Below are 19,524 nucleotides of genomic sequence, written 5' to 3'. Positions count from 1 at the left end.
TCCTTGGTCCTGCAGTCTCCTTGGAGTTATTTTTCTCTTTCCTGACACAACATGCATGTATACTCTTTCTTTTCATTGCTTACCAGCTATCCATTTTTTTTGGTTGTCTCTGTTGTCTCTGATTTGCAGGCCTGCACTCCTGTAGTGACCAGTAGCTGCCCACTGTGATTTGTGTCCACTGTAGGGGACCTCTGATATCTGCCTGTGTTGGTGTCCTTCCACAGCACATTTTATTCTAGGATTTATGCCACAGAACATAGTTACTGGCTATTGCTATTAACAGCAGGTATTAACCAAATCATTGCACAAAATTAAATGAAAGCTAAAACCAATTTACAGAACAGTTACCTAGCTGTTAGACAATTGCTATCACAGCATAAACAAGCTAAACCCAGCTCAAGCCAAGAGAACCTCAGTCCTGGGATCTGTTGTCTCTTACTACTAATGGCAATTTGCGTTTTCTGTGCTACAACAGGGAGCCAAGGGCTGCAGCTGGAGTGGGGAAGGAAAGAAGCCGCTGGAGCAAAGTATGGGCTGCAAAGAGAACTGAGATGTGGGAAAGTATTTTGGCTGTGCAATGGCTTGGGGGCCTTGTGTAAGGCTCATCCTACAACGGGGGTTGAAGTTAGGATGCCATCCATTTTTAGTACGTGAGCTTGATTTGGTGATGCCATCACATGGAGCATGGCCACTGCTAAGAGTGTCTTGCATTTGTGCAGGTTCATTTTCTGGTGCAGTGCCTACCACTTAATTTCTTCACAGAGAAATATACCAAAAACTTCAGTGGGGTCAGCCTCTTTTGAAATATCCTTGGTAAGGATATTGAACACTGGTCTTAAAACTTTTCTCTTTAATCAGTGGACGTTGCCATTTGAGTTATGATTGTAATGTTTGCTTTACTGTTTAACTTCCACCGGAATCCCACAGAAACTGTGTAACATCCATAGCAAATTTATATGTTAACTTCTCTTGGTTAAGCTTTGTTTCTTTCTGTTCTTGCTCTCTTGCATTGTGTCCTCAAAATATAAAATTTGTTGAAAGAACAATTTCATCAGCACTCTCTTAATTTTCCTTAAATAGGTACCATTTAGATTTCTTCCTGCTCCAGCCAATTACTTCTGTCAATCTGAAAACCACTGTCTGCATCTTTAATTTTCCTTGCAATACCTATCAGCGCTGGCTTGAGAAATTTTCAGCAGAAATTCTTTTTGCCAAAAAAGGAAAAATCAAGCTTGTTGGGAATTTGCACCTTTTCTTTTTGCCAAACTGTACAGAAAAAAATATCCCTCAAAGAATGCCATGTACAAATGAGTCCAGGCATTTTATTACAGTATTTTTAGGTGAACATTTCATTTTTACGTTTTTTTCTGTTCAGAACAACCAAAGCTTTGACGTTTCTTTCCATGTATGCATTATTGTCATTGGTGTGTAAAAGTAATAATTTAAGACAACAGCTCACAAGCAGCTCTCAGAAGCAGTCTTCGTAGTATATTTTTATGGTCCACGACAATCACCACATGAGTTCCTCCTGTTTTATATTTCAAAAAGAAGTGGCACTCTCATCTCAGCGAAGAAAGGAGGAACCAGAGCTCTTCTTACAGACGCAGGTCATCAGTGGGACTGAGGTTGGATGAGCCATCAGCAACATAGCAGTTAAAGGGAAGAAGAGAACAGAATAAAACAGGTATTCTAACTTTTTCCTGACTCAGTAGGTTTGGAAAAAAGGGATGCAGGTATTTATAGAAGGAGAAAAAAAATGTCACCAAGAATTCTTGTCTCATTACAGACACAACTAAAATACATTAAAGCCTTTTCCTGAGCCACAGATTTGTTTGAGCTATGATGAACAGGGGCGGGAGGGTGAGGCATATGACAGTTCCCCCATAAAAATATGGCTTATGGAAATACTTAACATTTTTGGAATCCCAATAGAAATAGGTGCACTCACCTGAATATCTTCCAGTGTACTCTGGTATGTCAAAAACAATTATATTGGCCTTTGAAGTCATGCTCACAGGTGTTTTAAATTTGGGCTTCTCTAAGTTTCTGTGTGAATTGTTGATCATAATGCCTCCTATTATTTGTGAGCAGATATTTTGCTCTCACACAGACAGTGTGAGTGACAGGTTTTTCTGCTACCATTATATGAATAATGAATTGTTACAATGCACATATAGAAAGGACATCATTTAGACTTAGTTATCATTTCCAGACTGTGCTTTATCTGTTTTTTACTGAGTAGAAAATAAGCCCATAAGTTACTGCAGTCTTTTCTACTTCTAACTTCTTTTCAGAGTTATTCAACATGTAGTATTTCCTCTGAAAATTATCTTAGACCACCTTGTCAGTGTTTTTTTTTGTTTTCAGTCTGATTTAAATGAATTGAAAAATCGGTCTTTAAATGCAGAGATTTGTGCGTTATTTTTAAGAATAATTGTATGCTCTTAGTGTCTCAGTTAAGCATTATATGATGTCTTTCTTGAGTACATTGTCAAGACAAGGGAAAGCTTGTGCCTTGAATTCAAGTGGAGAAAAATGCATTAAAACCAAGGTAGAGACCCATTTTGAAGTCTAAGATGTTAAAATACAAAGAAGTCTAGGCTATTGCAGAAGGTACTTACACTGAAAATGCTTTCAATTTTTTCTGTACTCCTACCATTCTGAATTACTTTGTGCATTATTTATGAACTTCTTAGTCATGGGTGTTGAGTTAAGGCTTTATTCTGTTTAGTTCAGTCTCATACTTTGTGGCTACTGTTGCAATTCCAGAAGCACGTGGGGCAGGGGGGGAACAATGTTCATGGTTGATTTTTTTTATTTTTCTCCACAGGCAGATGCATTTTTCACCTGAAGTTGTAATGCTCTTGTTATCCACTGCTTTATGTCTTGAATAGCTACTAATAATTACACCTGTGCACCATGGGAGCTTAAGCCTTTTGCATCACAGCAAGAGAGTGAGATCCTCATGCCTGCATGTAGAAATGATGAAAAAAAAGCCCCCACAACAAAATTCCAGGACAATCAGGCTTCAGTTTTATTTGTTTGTCACTATTTCTCCATTGACTTCAGTAGCAGTTGCCAGAACTACCACAGTCCCTTACTATTCTGTAATTACGCAACTGATACACAAAGGATTCTCAGCTCTTCTCCCTCTAAACAAAGATGATGGAGAAACTGCATAAAATGTGCTCTACCGAGTCACTTCATTGAATCATCTAAAACTGGTACCCTTTTGCTAGAAATTGAGTAGGGCTAGCTGCTTCCGAAGAAGATGCAGGAAATGCTGGATAATGATGAACTAACTTGCCATAATGAGCAATTAGTAGCTGGCTTGTGAACCTAAGCAAGAAGGTTGGTATTCAATCTACTTATTTTTTTCAACCCCCTTTTTTTCATATCGCTTTTCCCCCTCCCTTGTTTCTCTACAGCAGAACTGACTGTGCTCATTATCTTCATAAATGCCTATTGTTCTGACCCTTGAGAAGTTTTTGGCCTTACTATGTCAAAAAATATATAAGCTAGTTATGCAGTATATTAAAGCGGCAGGTCTTTTTCTCAGTTTGTCCCATGTTGAATAACTAAGTGATAAAGGTAGGTGCAAAGTAGAATCACAGCAAAACTATGCAGTATCAGGAACATCCAGAAATTCAGGAACAGAGAAGCTAGAGGACATTTCTTCATCTTAGCCTACGATATCCAGTTTTGGATAGTTTTTAAAAAAAGTATCTATCCTAATAAAATTCCAGGTCCCCCCTCTATTCAACTCCCAAAGTTTCTCATCCAGTTAACTTTATATTTTTCTTCTTTTATCAGAATTTTCTCTTTTGAACTAAAGAATCTCAATTACAGATTTACCTTTTTGTTTAGACCAAATTTTTTCCAGATCACTCTGCTTGAGTTAATTTTCTATAGCCAGTTTTTCTACAGTGTCCTCATTCCTTGCCAAAGCCAACTTTTCATTTTTTTCAGTTAGTAGTTGATAGAAAAAATACCTCATGCTATTATCTCCAGGCACATTTGCACCCAAGTTAGTATAATTTCTGTCTCTATACCTGGAAAGTTAGGTCCTTCCAGAAAAGAACCTAACAGTTGATATTTTATTTCTTAAATACTATTTCAGGGATTTTCATCCACATACCAGCCCAATCCTGTGAAGTCTGTACTAGACTCCTTAACTTTCCTTTAGCAGATCAGAAATATTCCACTGAAGATTAGTTGTGGCTCTGCATCTTCCTCAGTCTGGCATCGTCATTCTGGTTCTCTTCCAGCTGAAATCTGGCAATAGCTTTTCTCACTGGCGAGGACTGGATTCTTCCCCTCTCCCACTGGGATCCATTTCATCCTCAATTCCAGATTCAAGTCCTCAAGTTTCAGTCTCAGGGACTCACTGAACGTGATCCCATCTACAGCAATGAGCTTCGAAAGCACAATCAGACCAAATTCAAATTTAGAAGCCATGGATGTTGCATTGCCTATAGATCATCAGTTGTTCAGCACTTTCTATAATACTAAGGCTTCTTTTTATCAGTCCCAAATCAAGACCAGTGCCAAATAGGACTGGAATAGAAATACTAAGTGATGTTTTCACTACAGCTGGGATCAATTATTATGGTTCATTATTTTCAGATATTCAAGCTTGTGTTATTATAAAATGCCAGCTCATGTGAATGCTCCCGCTGCAATGATTCCTACAGAATATTGACTATCTGATATTCTATTCCATTATTTTTCATCAGTATTTTGACTTAGAGTTCTTTAACTAATTTATACGTTCCCTAAACATCAGTCCTTTATGACTGACTTTTACCTTACACAGCTGCAGCTAGCTTTTGCCTGCTGTTCAGACACATCAAAATCAATAGAAGTTCTGCATGGGTAGTTCATGCTACAGAGGCTTTGCAAATCCTCACTTTTTCCAGTCAAACTTCTCAGATGGAGGAGTGCATACCAGTGGTAGGGGTAGGGCTGGCCCCATAGCTGCAAAATAATCTTCTGATTAATTCGTACTACATTTATCACTGTAGTACACGAACACCTTACATGCTCCCTCTATAGATTTTTGAAGACATATTTTACTGTGAATTGAGTTGGAAAAAATACACTTGGCTTAGCTGTTAATTGCTGACAGACGAGACAAAAAAGTAGATGAGGCAGATATAATGGGGGCACAATGTAATGTTATCTGGCTAAGGATTTTAGGGACTGTCCCTAATAAATGTGTGCTCTACAGGCCCATCTCATGGAAGTACTGTTGTGAAGAATGTTTCCCTTTTCCTGCCAAAAGAGAGCTAGGGATGTGATCAAAGAGGACCCGAATCATTTATTAACATGGTGTCACAAGCCAAATGTTTCCATTTTTCCAGCAAAATAAAAAGAGCTGTCATTACCAGGGTGAGAACTGCTGGTTAAAGCAAAAATTAGGGGAGAAGAGCTCTGGCTTCTCTTCCTGTTGCCGATACAGCAGGCAGTTATGACTTCAGATTTACCATTTACAGTCTGATTTGCAGAGGTCCCATTAACTTTAGCTGGAGCAGGTGTGCTCAACACATTTGAAAATAAGCTTCCTAATGGCTTTTTTGCCTTAGTTTCCCTGTTGTAAAATGAGGAAGAAAATAACAAGATCTAACTCACTGCTTGTAAAGTGCACTGAAATGTCCATTTGAGAATGAAAGGCACAGCAACTACTCCGGCAAAGCTGCCCTTGCTGAGCTGGGCTACACATAACAGATGTAATATTTCAGGGAATGATATAATGCCATACCCCTCCCCTCATTGATCTTGCCCTTGCCCTTGAATTTTTCCAGTCTCTAGCTTCTGCAAGCCTCTGAACTGAAAGGTCCTTGATGTACTCTGCTGCGAATAGCAGGATCTCATGAAGCAGGCTTTAAACCAACAAATCAGTCTGCAATTGCTGCTCATTTCATAAAACTGTTAAACATTTCATGCTGTAAAATATTTTGATATTTCACAAGCCTGGTTTTTAGAGGTTTCAGGTTCCTGATTTGCAGGGAGCAGCTAGTACTACTATCCCAAAGGACTTGTGTAATATTAAGCTGATAAAATTGCTTTAGGTTTAGTCATATAAGGGGATAGATCATTCATACACATTCATCCCTATGTGCTGACTGAAGGAAATATGGACCCACCATTTCTGAAACAGTATTTGTTAGCAGATTATTCATTAGCATACAATTAACTTACTTCACTTAGGATCTGTATTCAATTTTACATTGTAAATAAGAGATAAAAATATAGCTGTGTATTGGGATTTTCACAGTAACTTTTTGTGGGATTCTTTGCTGTAAACCACTATTTTGCAGGGTTGTATTTAGGCTGTTATGTGCTGGTGCTGCACAAAGTGTGTAACTGTTTCAAGCTTTGCAGCAGAAGAATGTTTTATATGGCATGGCATCTTCCAACTAGCCACCTTTCTCCTTGCTTTGCTGGTGACATCTTCCCTGACAGGAGAAGTGGAGGGAAACCATCATGCTGCTGTCAAATCTTAGAGCCCTGGTACAGTGCAGCTGAGTATCTGCTGTCTGTCTGCAGGTTTTTTCCTAGCACCCCAACCAAGCCCCTGCCATTTTGCCACAAGTGGGCAGTGATTAACTGCTAATTCAAATCACAACACACGGCTCTCTCACTCCTGGCTGAGCTTCATAACCCTCAGCCTGCCCTTTCTTTGGCCCTACCTGGCTATCTCCTCTAGGAAGGAACCTGGTAGTTAGTGCCAATTTACTCTGGCATCCCTACAGAAAGTGTTTTAGTAGTCTGCACAGGAGTTTGGGGAAGTGCATGTTTCTGTTTGAGACTTGGTGCAGATGGACACCCAAAGCAACAACTCCCTTTCAGAGCCACTGCAATCCCTTGGCCAAGCCGTGTGTTATCCTGCTCCCAATCATTTAAATAAGAAACTTGAGAAATGAGTTGACATAACTGGGTCTAAATTACTAATTATATTTAGAAAATTCCAGTTTTTGCAATATTGAAATTACTGCTTTTCTTACAAAGAAAAAAAAAACAACAAAACCAAGTTAAGCAAACCAATTTGTCTTTGGTATGACTGGCAAGGCTTTCAGGGCCAATGTTGCATGGTATTAGTACATCTTGTTTACTGCTCTTGTTACCTTAAACAGTGGAATATCTGCTTCTGGTAAGTGAGATGAAATATGAAAATAGTATCTTCTTAAGGCCAGATTCTTGCCCTTTCCCTTGTGGGAATATTGTCACCATTCTCTTTTGGAAAACTGCGAATTATTTATCTCACTTCAGGCTCTTTTTAGACTAGGAGGTAACTTATGACTATATCACATGACAGGTAATACTTTATAACAAAAAGCTGTATGTAAACATGACATACTTCCCTTGACACATGCCAGCCAAGTGAATTAAATGTTAAGAGAAGTTTGTCTCATTTTAAGTTAGTGCGTCTTGAAATGTGCTGACAGCAGGCATTGAAATTGGGCTTTAGGCAATAGTTTCCAGAGTCAGGGCAGGAGAACAGAACTGGATTACGTGAGATCTGAACCTGGAAGATGACTGAGCTACAAGCGGCTGCAGAACTGTTTCTAGGAAGCTGGAATATGTATAGTCCCACTACGGGAAAAGTGACAGCTCTTATGATACTGGGAGACTTCAGTTCAGAGGTGAGATTTATCTATAAGGAAGGTGCAGGCCAGCAACAATTTCCTCTCTCCTGGGCAAAAAGTGGCCACTTAGTCTCCATGGGAACAAAAGCTTTTTCCCTCATCCTGCTATGGACATTTCTCTGTCGCTGTTTTGCTTATAAAGGTGCCAGTTCTCAAAACAGCCACCTGAAGCAGCCCGTGGACATCCTGCACACACAGAGATAGGACACTTGAGGTGGGGCATTTCTTACCTCCTGAGGACGCCTGTGTCCCCTCTCTGCCCAGGTGGGGCTGGGCACAGCTGGACCCCATGATCTACAGGAGGGTGCTCCATCAGCTGGCTGGTTTGCAGAGGTGCCAAAGCCCTTCTCCTCTTGGCAAAGCCCAGTGTGAGCAAAAAATTCTCAGCACATCCAGAAATCAAGACAATGTTATTCTGTAATCCCTCCCTACTACAGCTTCACATCTCATTTGCTTTTCTGACCACTGCTGCTCACTGAGCAGCTGTCTTCAGTGATCTGTCCATGATGATGCAGCCAGAGTGCTACTTTAATTTTGCTTGCAAATAGGCAGCAACAGATGGTGCAAAGCAGGTAAGAGAATTATCTGCCATTAAGAGAAACAAGGCACAGAACCAGCAAATCTGCCTTTTTTTTTTTAATTTGAAAGAAATACAGTTCAGGGAATTTTAATAAGAAGCAAGTGGTAAATAAATAAACAACCAGATAAGAAAAGGTTAGGATTAAGGAAACACTGGAAGGAAACAAAAAGGTTAAGATAAAAATTATTTGCTTTCAAACAAGAGCAAAGCTTGCATAAAAGGAAAAAAGAAAAAAAAGAAAAAACTGTTAAATGTATGTGGGCATTCCATGTGCAATTTCAGGTGGCTACTCAGGAAAAGGAACAAGTCAAGTAATTGAAAGCGGAAATGGAATTGCAAAGGATCACAGGATTTCAAATTAAGTGAACAAATTGTATGGGGGAGTTGTGTAGACGATACAATACAATAGCTTGAATTGGCAGACAACTTGTAATAGTGGTTCTGAATGAATGGCCCTTCATCTCCTGTGGCAAATTGAAGATAATGCCAGTTTTTCACAGTAATTTCACTTTTATCATCACCAAAAGTTTAGGCCAGTATTCTATTATGTTGAATGTCTTTATGGTGCCAAGTTGAGCTGGACAAGAAATGAACTTGATGATTAATTTGCTGACTCTGAAGAAGAAGATAAAAGGGGAAGGCAAGGGTTTTAGGATTATTAGAAATTTAAGATAATGAAAGAACCAAAAACGTTCAAATAATTCATTTGGAATTGAACAGAAAATATTTAATTTTGGTTTGGATTATTTTTGATCTTTCTAAACTCCTTTTCTAAAGCTGTATGTCAATACAGAGAGTAAAAATGCTATTTCAAAAGAGGTCACTATTTTACATTTGAAAATGTCAAAAAGTTATGGTAATTTTGAAGAAAAACATTTCTACCAATAAGGAGGTTTATTCTTGTTTCAGAAAACCTTGCCTCTTTGAGTTGTCCCAACCAACAGTTTCTCCCGATTTGGATTACAGCCCCGGTTCAAAACATGTTTGGTTATTTGTACATTCATTGAAAAAATGTCACCCAACTTTGTTGTCAAAAGCCCAATCTGTAACTAGCTCCTGAAGCCTAAATTTTTATGACAATGACAAGAATGTGACTGAGTCTGTCAATACAAAAATCTGTGGAACACCAATAGCGAAACAAAGTAGGATCAAACTAAAGTAGAGAGATTCGTACATATCGAAATAAGCTACCAGCTACTATGTTGACTGTATTACTTTCGTTTTCAGTTCTCCAAATTCTTCTTACCTCCCAAATAAATCTGCTGCTTAAATTCATGTTTGCCAAACTCAGTGCAACATGAAAAAGCATTTTTTCTTCAGAATTCTGCACCTTGGAAGGCACGGGGTTCTGTGGGACAACAACTGTTAGCCGCTACCCTGTGCCCTAGGTTTGAAGCAACATCCTCATTCTCTGTCCTGCCCTTCTTCCTCCACTCCCTTATGAAGGTGCTTTCCTTGGAAGTGTTGCTTGCTACTCATTGACAATGTACAATTTTTAGTCTGCAAATGGACACCAGCTCCTGTGATTTGACTGATGACTATCGCAGACATTCACAAACATGAGGAGAAAGTGGTATAGGCTATAATGAGATCATGTAAAATTCTATGCAACATACCAAACAGAACAATTTTAAACTTCATATATTTAACTGGCAGCCAAATGCAGCACTTTCTAGGGAGGTGATATGTGCTCCTGGCTTTTGCTTTTCTTATGAAAACTGTCAGCCACATTCTGCATCAGCCTGGGTTTATCTCTAGCTTTATCAGGCAGACCAGTCAGCACTGAATGGCATTAATGTCATCTTGGGGTAATGAAAGCGTAGATAACCATCCCAGAGACTGGTTGGGAAAAAGCTACTGATGCAAGTAGCTGAAGGCTCTATTGACCGCATAATTCACATTTCTTATAGAGGAGGGTATGATCTATAAATTGTTTTAGGCTTTCTTACTGATGAAACAGCAAGAATTTTGTTGCTGATAGGCACAGGAAGCAGTAATAAATAGCCATGTGTGCATACACGGGAAAGAAAAGTAGTTTGCATTTTTATCAGCAAAGCAAAGGATTCAAAACGTAGCCCTGAATGTTTTGCAAGTTACAGCAGTGTGAATGGAGAAAAATGTGTCTTATGTATAACAATGGTAACAGGAATGATAATACAGAAGATCATTCACCCCTTCTGTATTAGCTACCTGCTGGATACTGCATCTGTGGAGGCCATTTCCTGATGACAGATCACAACAGCATGAAATAATTTCTGATGAAACAAAACTGATCAACCTGCCTTAATGTTCGTGGTGACTGGACACCTTTTGGACCTTGAGGTATTAGAGGATTATGCTACTTCTAGTGGTAGATCTCCTGTTCACTGCTACTTGACAACACGACTAGTATGTCACTTTACGAGTGGGGCATCTTAGCACTGTTCTGGTGTGCTAGCCAGACTGCTTGGGCTGGATAAGTAAGTGCCTCACAACAAAATTCTTTCAAAACTTTGGGTGAAAAAACAATAAGAAAACAGGAAAAAATCCTTTCCTTTTTCACCAGGTTTAAACCAGTGTAAAACCAAAGGTAAACATTTAAGCAAACTTCAAAGTGAAATGTCATTTCGAGAAAAATGGTGTAGAATATTAGTATTCCTCCTCCCTCATCCCAGTCAAAATGATGTGACCAGGGTGACCAATATACTCCTTGACTGCAGATAGGGAGGCCAATGATGAATCGTTGTTCTTTGAACCATGTACTTTCACAAAAAGCAGCCCAGGAGTAGTTGCTGCTGTGCAGTTGAAGGAGTTCAGTATCTGTACCAAGTGTCCATCAGGAAGGGCTTGGTAAGGATTCAGCCTCCATTGTCAGTCTTCCTTAATTTGAGCACTGGGATATTTATGTATTTATATACAGTATACTGTATATATTTACATGTATAGTATATTCATAGTTTCAGAGCTGGGGGTGACCTATGGTACTTTCTCCAGTAAGCTGAGGCTCAAGGAATAAGACTCTGTCATAGAGCTGATGGGCACAGGGAAACAGAGAATTTCTTGAGGGAATTTTTTGTGAGAAAGGACTCTACCGTATTTGGGGACAAGATGTGCCACGATAAGCTTGAGGTTGCTAAGAAATGTGCTCACTGACACAGAGGTAATACGAAAGTTGTTGGAAAGGTGGCTTACAAGCCTCAGCCAAGGCCAGATCAATAATTCACAAGTTTTAAACTGTTGGGAAAGCTGCCAGGTACATCACCCACTGTGTGCAAGTGAGCAAGAGGGGAAGGACATGAGCACAGAGAGTGGATGGTGATTGCTGGAGACTGTTTTCACAGGAAAACGGACCTGTTCCAGAATGTCTGGCCAGTCTGGGACGTGAGGTGGAATCAACTTCAGTACACCTCTTCACGAATGAGAGTCAGGCAGAAGGTGAAACCCTGACAAGGGAGCACAGCGTTGGCAAGAGTTTGGATGCCAAGCATTTGGGAATTAATGACCTTGTTGGAAGGTACTTGGGGTAGATACAGTTGCTGTGGGGGCAGCGAAGGGGAAGGGCTGTGGTAGCTGGGCTAACCCAGGCTCAGGGTAAGATCCACAGTGGCTGTTCAGGAGTCCCCACCCAGTTCTCCATCCTTTCTGTGTGCTGTCTGGTCTGTGGGTTAGCACCTGGAAAGTGTGGCGTCAAAGCCCTGCTTTGCGCTAGCTCCCAAGGACACGCTCTCTGGTGGGAGAGCATTCAAGCACAGAAGTAAGGGGTTTTGCGCTTTCTCTTTGTTCACTGAGACAAGACAAGATCGTTGGTACCAATCTTCGTTGAGCCAGTCAGAAATGATCATCACTGCCTTCTCTTTACTCTCACTTTCCATGTAGACCCTCAGCAGCATTTCCTCTGCTCCTGTTTCCAGGATGTACAGATATGATGACTGTACAGGTTTCCCATGACGTGGTATGTGTAAGATCTCAGAATATGCCCAGTGAAGGCACCCTGTTTGCCCAAGCACCTAAGGTGGCTGATCCTTCCCCGGAAAGCCAACTAGGTATTATGGCTGAGAGACCTACTTGGAGCCTAAACATCACTGGGATAGCTCTTGCATGAAACCCTGAGTGACTTTTTTATCACTGTAATATGGCTCTGATTTCCATGAGACTTCTTTTCTCGTCCTGGACAGTTACTATATGCTCCATATCACCTAGTTTGCTGTCCCTTGCTTATTATGGTTATGTGATCACTCAGAATTTGGTAACTTGAAGTATGACCAAAAAGAGGTCAGTTCTGCCCACCATATGTGGAATTTGGATAATGAGATGGGATTCCTGTGCACAAAGAACCGTTAAGGCTGACCTTGCTCTCTCTTGTGCGACCCGGGGGAGTGGAGACTCGCCTGGCTAACACAGGATGCAGACAAGAAGGGGGCCCTGTGGAGGCAGGACAGCCCTGCTTGTGGTCAGCAAAGACAGTAAAATAACAGGAATCCGAGGGGTTCTTTGTTTCTTCGAAAGGCTTCGTGTCCGGTAACTGACCTTTGCCTTATTACCAGTGAAATGCATATTACAACTCACACCCTGGCATATGCTAATGAAGACTATAGAGATCATGCTAAACATATATGACTATAGCACTCGTCTCTCCACCCAAATCATGCTACACGTCACATATGGGGGGGGAACCTTGTAGTTAAAGTGGGAGAGAAGAACCTCAATACCTGATGGACCAGTCGACGGGCTGCGTTCTCTTCCTCCATCCCAGGCAGGGACGCCTCTCTGGGTAAGCGCTGCGCCTCCCACACTCTGGGTGAAAGTCATCCCCGGGTTCTTGTATTACTATCAAGTTTGCTAGCAATATTAACCTTAATTAGTAGCACTATTTTAGTTAGTGAATTTATCAACGGCAATCTCAAATCTGTTTCTGTTGCTTTCAATCAAATAACTAATTTCGGTTTTTGTGCATCTGCTCAGTGCAAGTCCTTTTGCTGGGGCTCTGATAAACGAATCAGTGAAAGTCCTGGGACTCTGACAAATTTCGAAACTGCATTCCTTTTAACGCGACACCATATGCAGCATAATGGATACTGTATTTAGCTGCCTGGGTAATTGTCTGTAATTCTGTTTATAGCACGAATTATAACTGCCTGTATGGGATGCCCATTTAATAACTTCATTCCATGTGTCAAGACTCCATCCTTATTTGCGTATTGTACAAGGCAGAGTCAGAAAGAGTGGGAAGGCTGGTGCAGCTTTATCCAACTCACCATTAACAGATGTACTCATAAAGCAGCAGACTGGGTGACTGGCTGCTTATCACCTTAGACCTTGCTGTCCTGCATGACCTAATGGGATGACTGATGATTTTGCTTTATTTACTGAGACGAAAATTATCAGACTCAACTTTAAACAGAGCTGGGTGGAGAACATCTGAAGTTGGCCAAAGCAATTTTGACAGGATTCCAAAGAAAAGAAAAGCCTCTTTGAATCTTTCAGAAAAATAGTATTCTTCACATCTGCTATAGTAATTATTTAACATCAAATTCTGGTGCCAAAGGCGAAGTCTGAAGGAACAGGCAGGGGCTACTGTAGGCAGAGTGTGGGAGACAGGACTCCACCACAATCCCTAAGTTGGGAAGTGATTCACTGATGCAGCATTTTACTGCTCTAAATTTACCACCAAACGAGGGCACATTTAAACATATCTTATTCATTCAATTATTTACTCTTTTATTAATTATGTAAAAAAACATTTTAGAATGCTTGTAAGGTACTGGGTAAGGCAGAGAAGCACAAGAGAGAGAAAAAACTGAAATCCATCCTGCGATTACATGGTTTATCTATACTTAGGAATACAACTCTGTAATAATTAAACACGATGGTCTGGAGTTAGTATCCAGCTCAGAACGGCTCTAAATCTCTGCAAGTAAGAAGGTTGGAGGGTATTTCCAGGAAGGAATCTCTGTGTCTTACAACCTTTCCCTAAATATCTACCAACAGACATGGTGAGAAGCAGGATACTAGCACAAACTGACCTCTGTGGCCCAGGCTGACAGTTCTTCAAATATGTGAACAGCTTAGAGGGTCTCCATAAGACCTGACTGATTTTACAGTGCTAAATTCAAAACTGCCCTATCGCCAAGCAAACATACACTTAATTAATACACATAAATGACTTAACATTAATGTACCATACCAACCAGTACGCCTGCTAGATAATGACACAGGCAGTGCCTCTCATATATTCTTTCAAATAAAATGCAATGCACATCAGAAAGGTATCTGAGAATCTGCTCTGCGTATTTACTGGCAAGATAATCTTTCTGTTCCATCCAACTGTTTCATAGCTCTGGAACACATACTTTTCTTTCCCCTGTCCTCCTTTCTTCCCCCAATAAAGCTGACTTTATAAGGAACCATTTTTCAATATTGTAACACTTCCGTTCTTAAAGGAGTCTTAAAAAATTGATTGCCTTGCTTCTTATTTTGCGTTTCAGCCTGACACATGTACAGTTTTTACTTTATATACTTTATAGGATTTTGCATATATTTTTGAGGAAAAAAAAGAGACATTTATAATTCAGGACAAATAAATTTTTTAGTAAGGACAAAAAGACAGTTACTACCATCGGAAGCTTGTACTCTCAGTTATAGCATCAAGAAGAAGCCAGCATTTACATCTGCCTCTGCCTAGGATGTAAGTTATGCTGGGTACTATGCGTTGAGTGTGAGGGTGCCCCTGCCTTATGGTAGATAATGCTCTGAGTCAGTTCAAGACGGCTGTTGCTGAAAGCACAGGCATTTGCGAAGCCGGGTAGATGGGTAAATTTGACTTCTAGAATTTTCGTATTTCAAGCACAAAGATAGCTGTTTTAAGCCTGCTGTTTAGTGGCTTCAGACTATCACAACTACAGCTGTGACAGTCACACCTTGCTCTCTTTCCTCATGAAAGGAGATGACCACACTGCCAATTATGTCATGCTGTATTGTCCCATTAACTCTAAGCAAGCTATTGCAGGCACCAGTAATCATCTGACAGTAATCATCTCCATGCAACAGCATGGAGATCCATTCTGGTTAATTTCTCCTCCTCCTTAGCAACTTTCTTGGGGAAAAAAAATTAGCTCATGTGGTGCTCTGCTCTTCAGCTGATCAGGCGGGCTTGGAGTTAGTGTGGGTCTCAGTCTCCACAGTGCACTGCAGAAAAGCCCCCACGGCCTGCAGAGGAGAACCTCCCTGCAGCAGAGGTGGCCAGCCACATACTGAGGTGCATTAGCAGGAGTGCACCCATCAGGATGAGGGAGGTGAGACCGTATCTGGGGTGCTGCATCTGGTTTTGGGCCGCCCAGTAGAAGGGAGACATGGGCAAACTGGAGGGAGCTCAGCAGAGGGTCACCAAGATGATGGGGTCTGGAGTGCTTGCCCTGTGAGAAGAGGATGGGGAATATGGGCTCAATTACCCTGGAGAAGGGAAGGCTTTGGTGGAGGGCTAACAGCAGCCTCCCAGTCTCTACCAGGAGGGTATGAAGGAGAGGGCACCAGGCTGTTCACAGTGGTGCGTGGTGGGAGGACAAAGGATAATGCATGTAAGTTGAAACAGGAGAAGTTCAGACAGGTGTAAGGAAAAGCTTTTTCATCCTGAGGACAGCCAAAAATTGGAACAGGCTGCCAAGGGAGTTTGTGCCATCTCCATCCTTGGAGGGCTTCACGACCTGACCGAGCACCCAGCTCTGACCCCAGAGCTGATCCTGCTTTAAGGAAGGTGCTGGACTAGAAACCTCCTGAGGTCCTTCCCAGCCTGCATGGTCCTATGATGTGCTTGCTTTAAGACAGATGGTGGACTCACGAATGGAGTCCAGTTCCAGATAACTGGGATTAACTGCACTGGGCTTGACTAACAGGATGAGAGGTCTACAAATTTGTCAGCACCTCAAGTAAATCTGTGGCTAGTGAATGATGGATAGTTCTAACTGGGCCCAACTAACTACAGCTTCAGACTTCTCCCTAACTTTATTAAAAATTAAAATTGTTGAAATCAGGTATTTTAAACTATTCTGATCTCCCTTTCCTTATTCCCTTGTCTAAAATTAAAATAATTTAGCTTTTAGATGGGGAGTAGGATCTGCCAGAAGACTGAATGATAACTCAGGAGACCCATTCTTTTGCTGAGGACTTCTGGGTCCTGTTGATGAAAATGGATACAAATGTACAGGATTATATAATTATTCAATGGAAAAATATCCTCTGGTTCTTTTTGCACATAAGCTAATGTGAAGAGGAGAAAGTTACTACCTTACTATTGGGAATTCATATGGAAACCAGTGTAAGAACAGCAATTTAAAACTTGTATTTTAGGAGCTCTATGTGATTTCAGCAATGAAATATGTTTCAAGCATCTGATGCCTTTTTTTTCTGTCAAGATCAGAATAGAAATAACACAGACACTTGCAAGATAAATACAAAATAAAAAAGCCAAAAAGACCCCAAAACCCTATCTGCCTTTACATGCTATATATATCTTGTATACCTTTACATTTTCTAACTATTTTTGTAATTATTTTGTAACTATAAATAACTACAACTACAACTATGGCTATAGCTATGCCTATTTCTATTACTACTGCTATTGCTATTGCCACTGCTGTTACTATTGCTATTACTTTTACGATTATGATTACTATTAATTCCCTGGATGTAATGTGTACATTAGGATGATTTTCAAAATGGATATGATTTCTGAGTCAGTAAATAAAGATTTTAGAAGATCACAACAGCTCCTTCAGGTGCTTGGTAAGCTAAATGCTAAATTTATTACAGACTCATTATCTTTTGTCTTTGAAAAATCCTGTGCATGCCAATCAGTTGTCATCTGAAAGTCAGTAGCATGCCAATACTGTTTTAACAGTAAACCATTTTTAGCAACATATGGAAATACAGACATGCAGCAATTGGTGGCAGTGTTAGAGTAGGCACTCTCTGTGGGCAGATGTTCCCTACACAAAGTGGGGTGTCTGCTGAAGTTGTTACCTCCCTTTTCCTCCTCCCCCCACTATCTCTCTGCTTGCTACCTCTGTTCTGCTGAAGGGCACTGCTCTGGGAGCACGGGGTCTGATCACAGCCTGGTCAGCTCCCAGAAAAATCTGCAGCATTTGTTTCAAAAGTCCACAAAGGGAGTTAGCACCAGCCCATCTGACTTCTATCTGTGGGGGACTGAGATGTGCTCAGCTTGCTGCTCACTGAGCTGTGGACCTGGCAATCTCCCACTGATGGGTAGCAATGAGCAATGTGAGAGCAGTGATATTTTCAGATCGCACTGCAAAATGTATGGGAGACATTGGCCCAGGAAGGCAAGTGCCTAGTAGCTTTTGAATTCTGCAGCAGGCATATGTTGATATAATAACATGCAAAGCAGAACACAGTGAACCTGTTGTTCAGACTGAGTAGTTACTCATTTGATTCTGTTTTATTCTATTCTGAGTGATCAGTTTGTGGGGGAAATTTGGTTAGCAGACTAGATTGTCTTTTCTCTATGATATTCAACACCATTACTACTAATTTTGTGCTGAATGTTTACAAAACTACAGTACAATGGCTGCTATGTAGATGCTGATGAAGACAATATGTATTTATTATGAAAATACTTGGAGCTGGAACAACTCCATCCTGGCCCACACAATGAATGAAGTCATGGGCTTCTGAGTAATGTATAACATCAGTGTTGCCCATTCATCACTTTAAGTATAGACAGTCACACTTAACTGGCTTTGGCACTATGAGAAAACTTTCCAGTATAAAGCAAAATCAGTCTACATCAAAAAGAAGGCTCTGATAATAAAGCCCAGGGTGGGACCTATCTTTTCACATGATATACCAGATATACTAATTTCCACATCTTTCTGCAGTACAGACCATCATCGTCCAGCTGCTTGCCAGTTTATTTTTTACCTCTTTGTCACATTTCCCATACACAAGCTTTCTCATTTGGAGATATGTTGAAATTCAGTTATTTCATTCTGTTACAACTTATTTGCAGCTTGAGATTTATTTTTCTGTGACCAGGTTAGATAAGTATTTGAACCTTCTCTGCAACCCTTTGATATCTCTTTGACAATGACTAACAACTAAGCAGGCTGTGTATCTGACTCCCAAATGCTCTTTAAATGATCTTTAGAGAGAAAATGATGGTGCTTAAACATCAGAAATGAAAGAGAAAACAATACTTACAAATATAATCCACATAAACTTCCGTAGATTAGATATGTGTATCAAGGTGTTGGCTCCTTATATTCTGTCCCAGCATATGGACTCTGCTAAAGCAAGCAAATGCTTCAGCAGTATAACACACGGTATGCTAGAGAGCCGTGCAGGTGCACACTGCTACACAGATGAGTGGCAGTGTAAAATCCCCAAACAGATAGAGAGCTAGACTGACTTGACAGAATCACATATTAACTGCGACTAACAAGAGTTTCTCGGCCACTCTTAAGATCCATAACATTTCTGTAGTTTTGAAGGTTGCTGGCTTGACATAAATTAGCGACACAGCAGTTTTGCATTAACTGTTATTCCCTCCATATAGCTTCTTTCTTGACCCAAGATCTTAAACACATGAAGTCTTCAGAGGTGGACGAGGTCCTTTTCATTTAATGTCAACTGTAGATCTCTTAGGAATTGCTGGATATGCAGATTCAGCAATTGTCTTCCTTTCTTCTTCACTGGATATTGATATACTACCAGAGAAGCCCTTACTTGTGTAAGAAGCATATCTATTTCCAAGTTAGCTTTTACAGCTGTATGGTTATCCACCAGATTAAAATAGGTCTTAGTGTCAGTGCTAGGGTTAACTGTAAAATGCTCTGCCAATACAGGTCTCTTGGTTACATAGCCTGTGTAGTTCTGAGAATAACCCTTGCCTGTGAACTGGGCTTCTTCCTTTTGAAAGGTTTGACCGACTGTGCCTTTTCTATCCTTATTTATCTTTACTGTGTGATACAGTGACAACCTTTGTGTCCTTGTCTGTGTGCGGTCGAGGGTCTTTTAGTCTATCCCTGACTACATTTTATAACAACACACTTGAGAGAGGACCCTGGCCACTGTGAACTGAGTAGTGTTTGAGTATATTTAACACTGGAGATATCAACCTTCAATGATTTAGTATAAAAACTTGGCAGGAATAAAGGCAGTAAGAATGCAGATAATTGGATTTAAAAGTGGCTTTGACTTTACAGCCATATAATAGGCTTGCTAAAATCTACTGTTGATAAGCTGATATCCCTTTTGTTGGGAGCTAAAGACATCCTGTTTTCCTGAAACATTAAGGGAATGAAG

The sequence above is a fragment of the Gavia stellata genome, chromosome 2 (assembly GCF_030936135.1).
Source record: "Gavia stellata isolate bGavSte3 chromosome 2, bGavSte3.hap2, whole genome shotgun sequence".
NCBI classification, from domain to species: Eukaryota; Metazoa; Chordata; class Aves; order Gaviiformes; family Gaviidae; genus Gavia; species Gavia stellata.
This window is presented reverse-complemented; position numbering follows the sequence as displayed.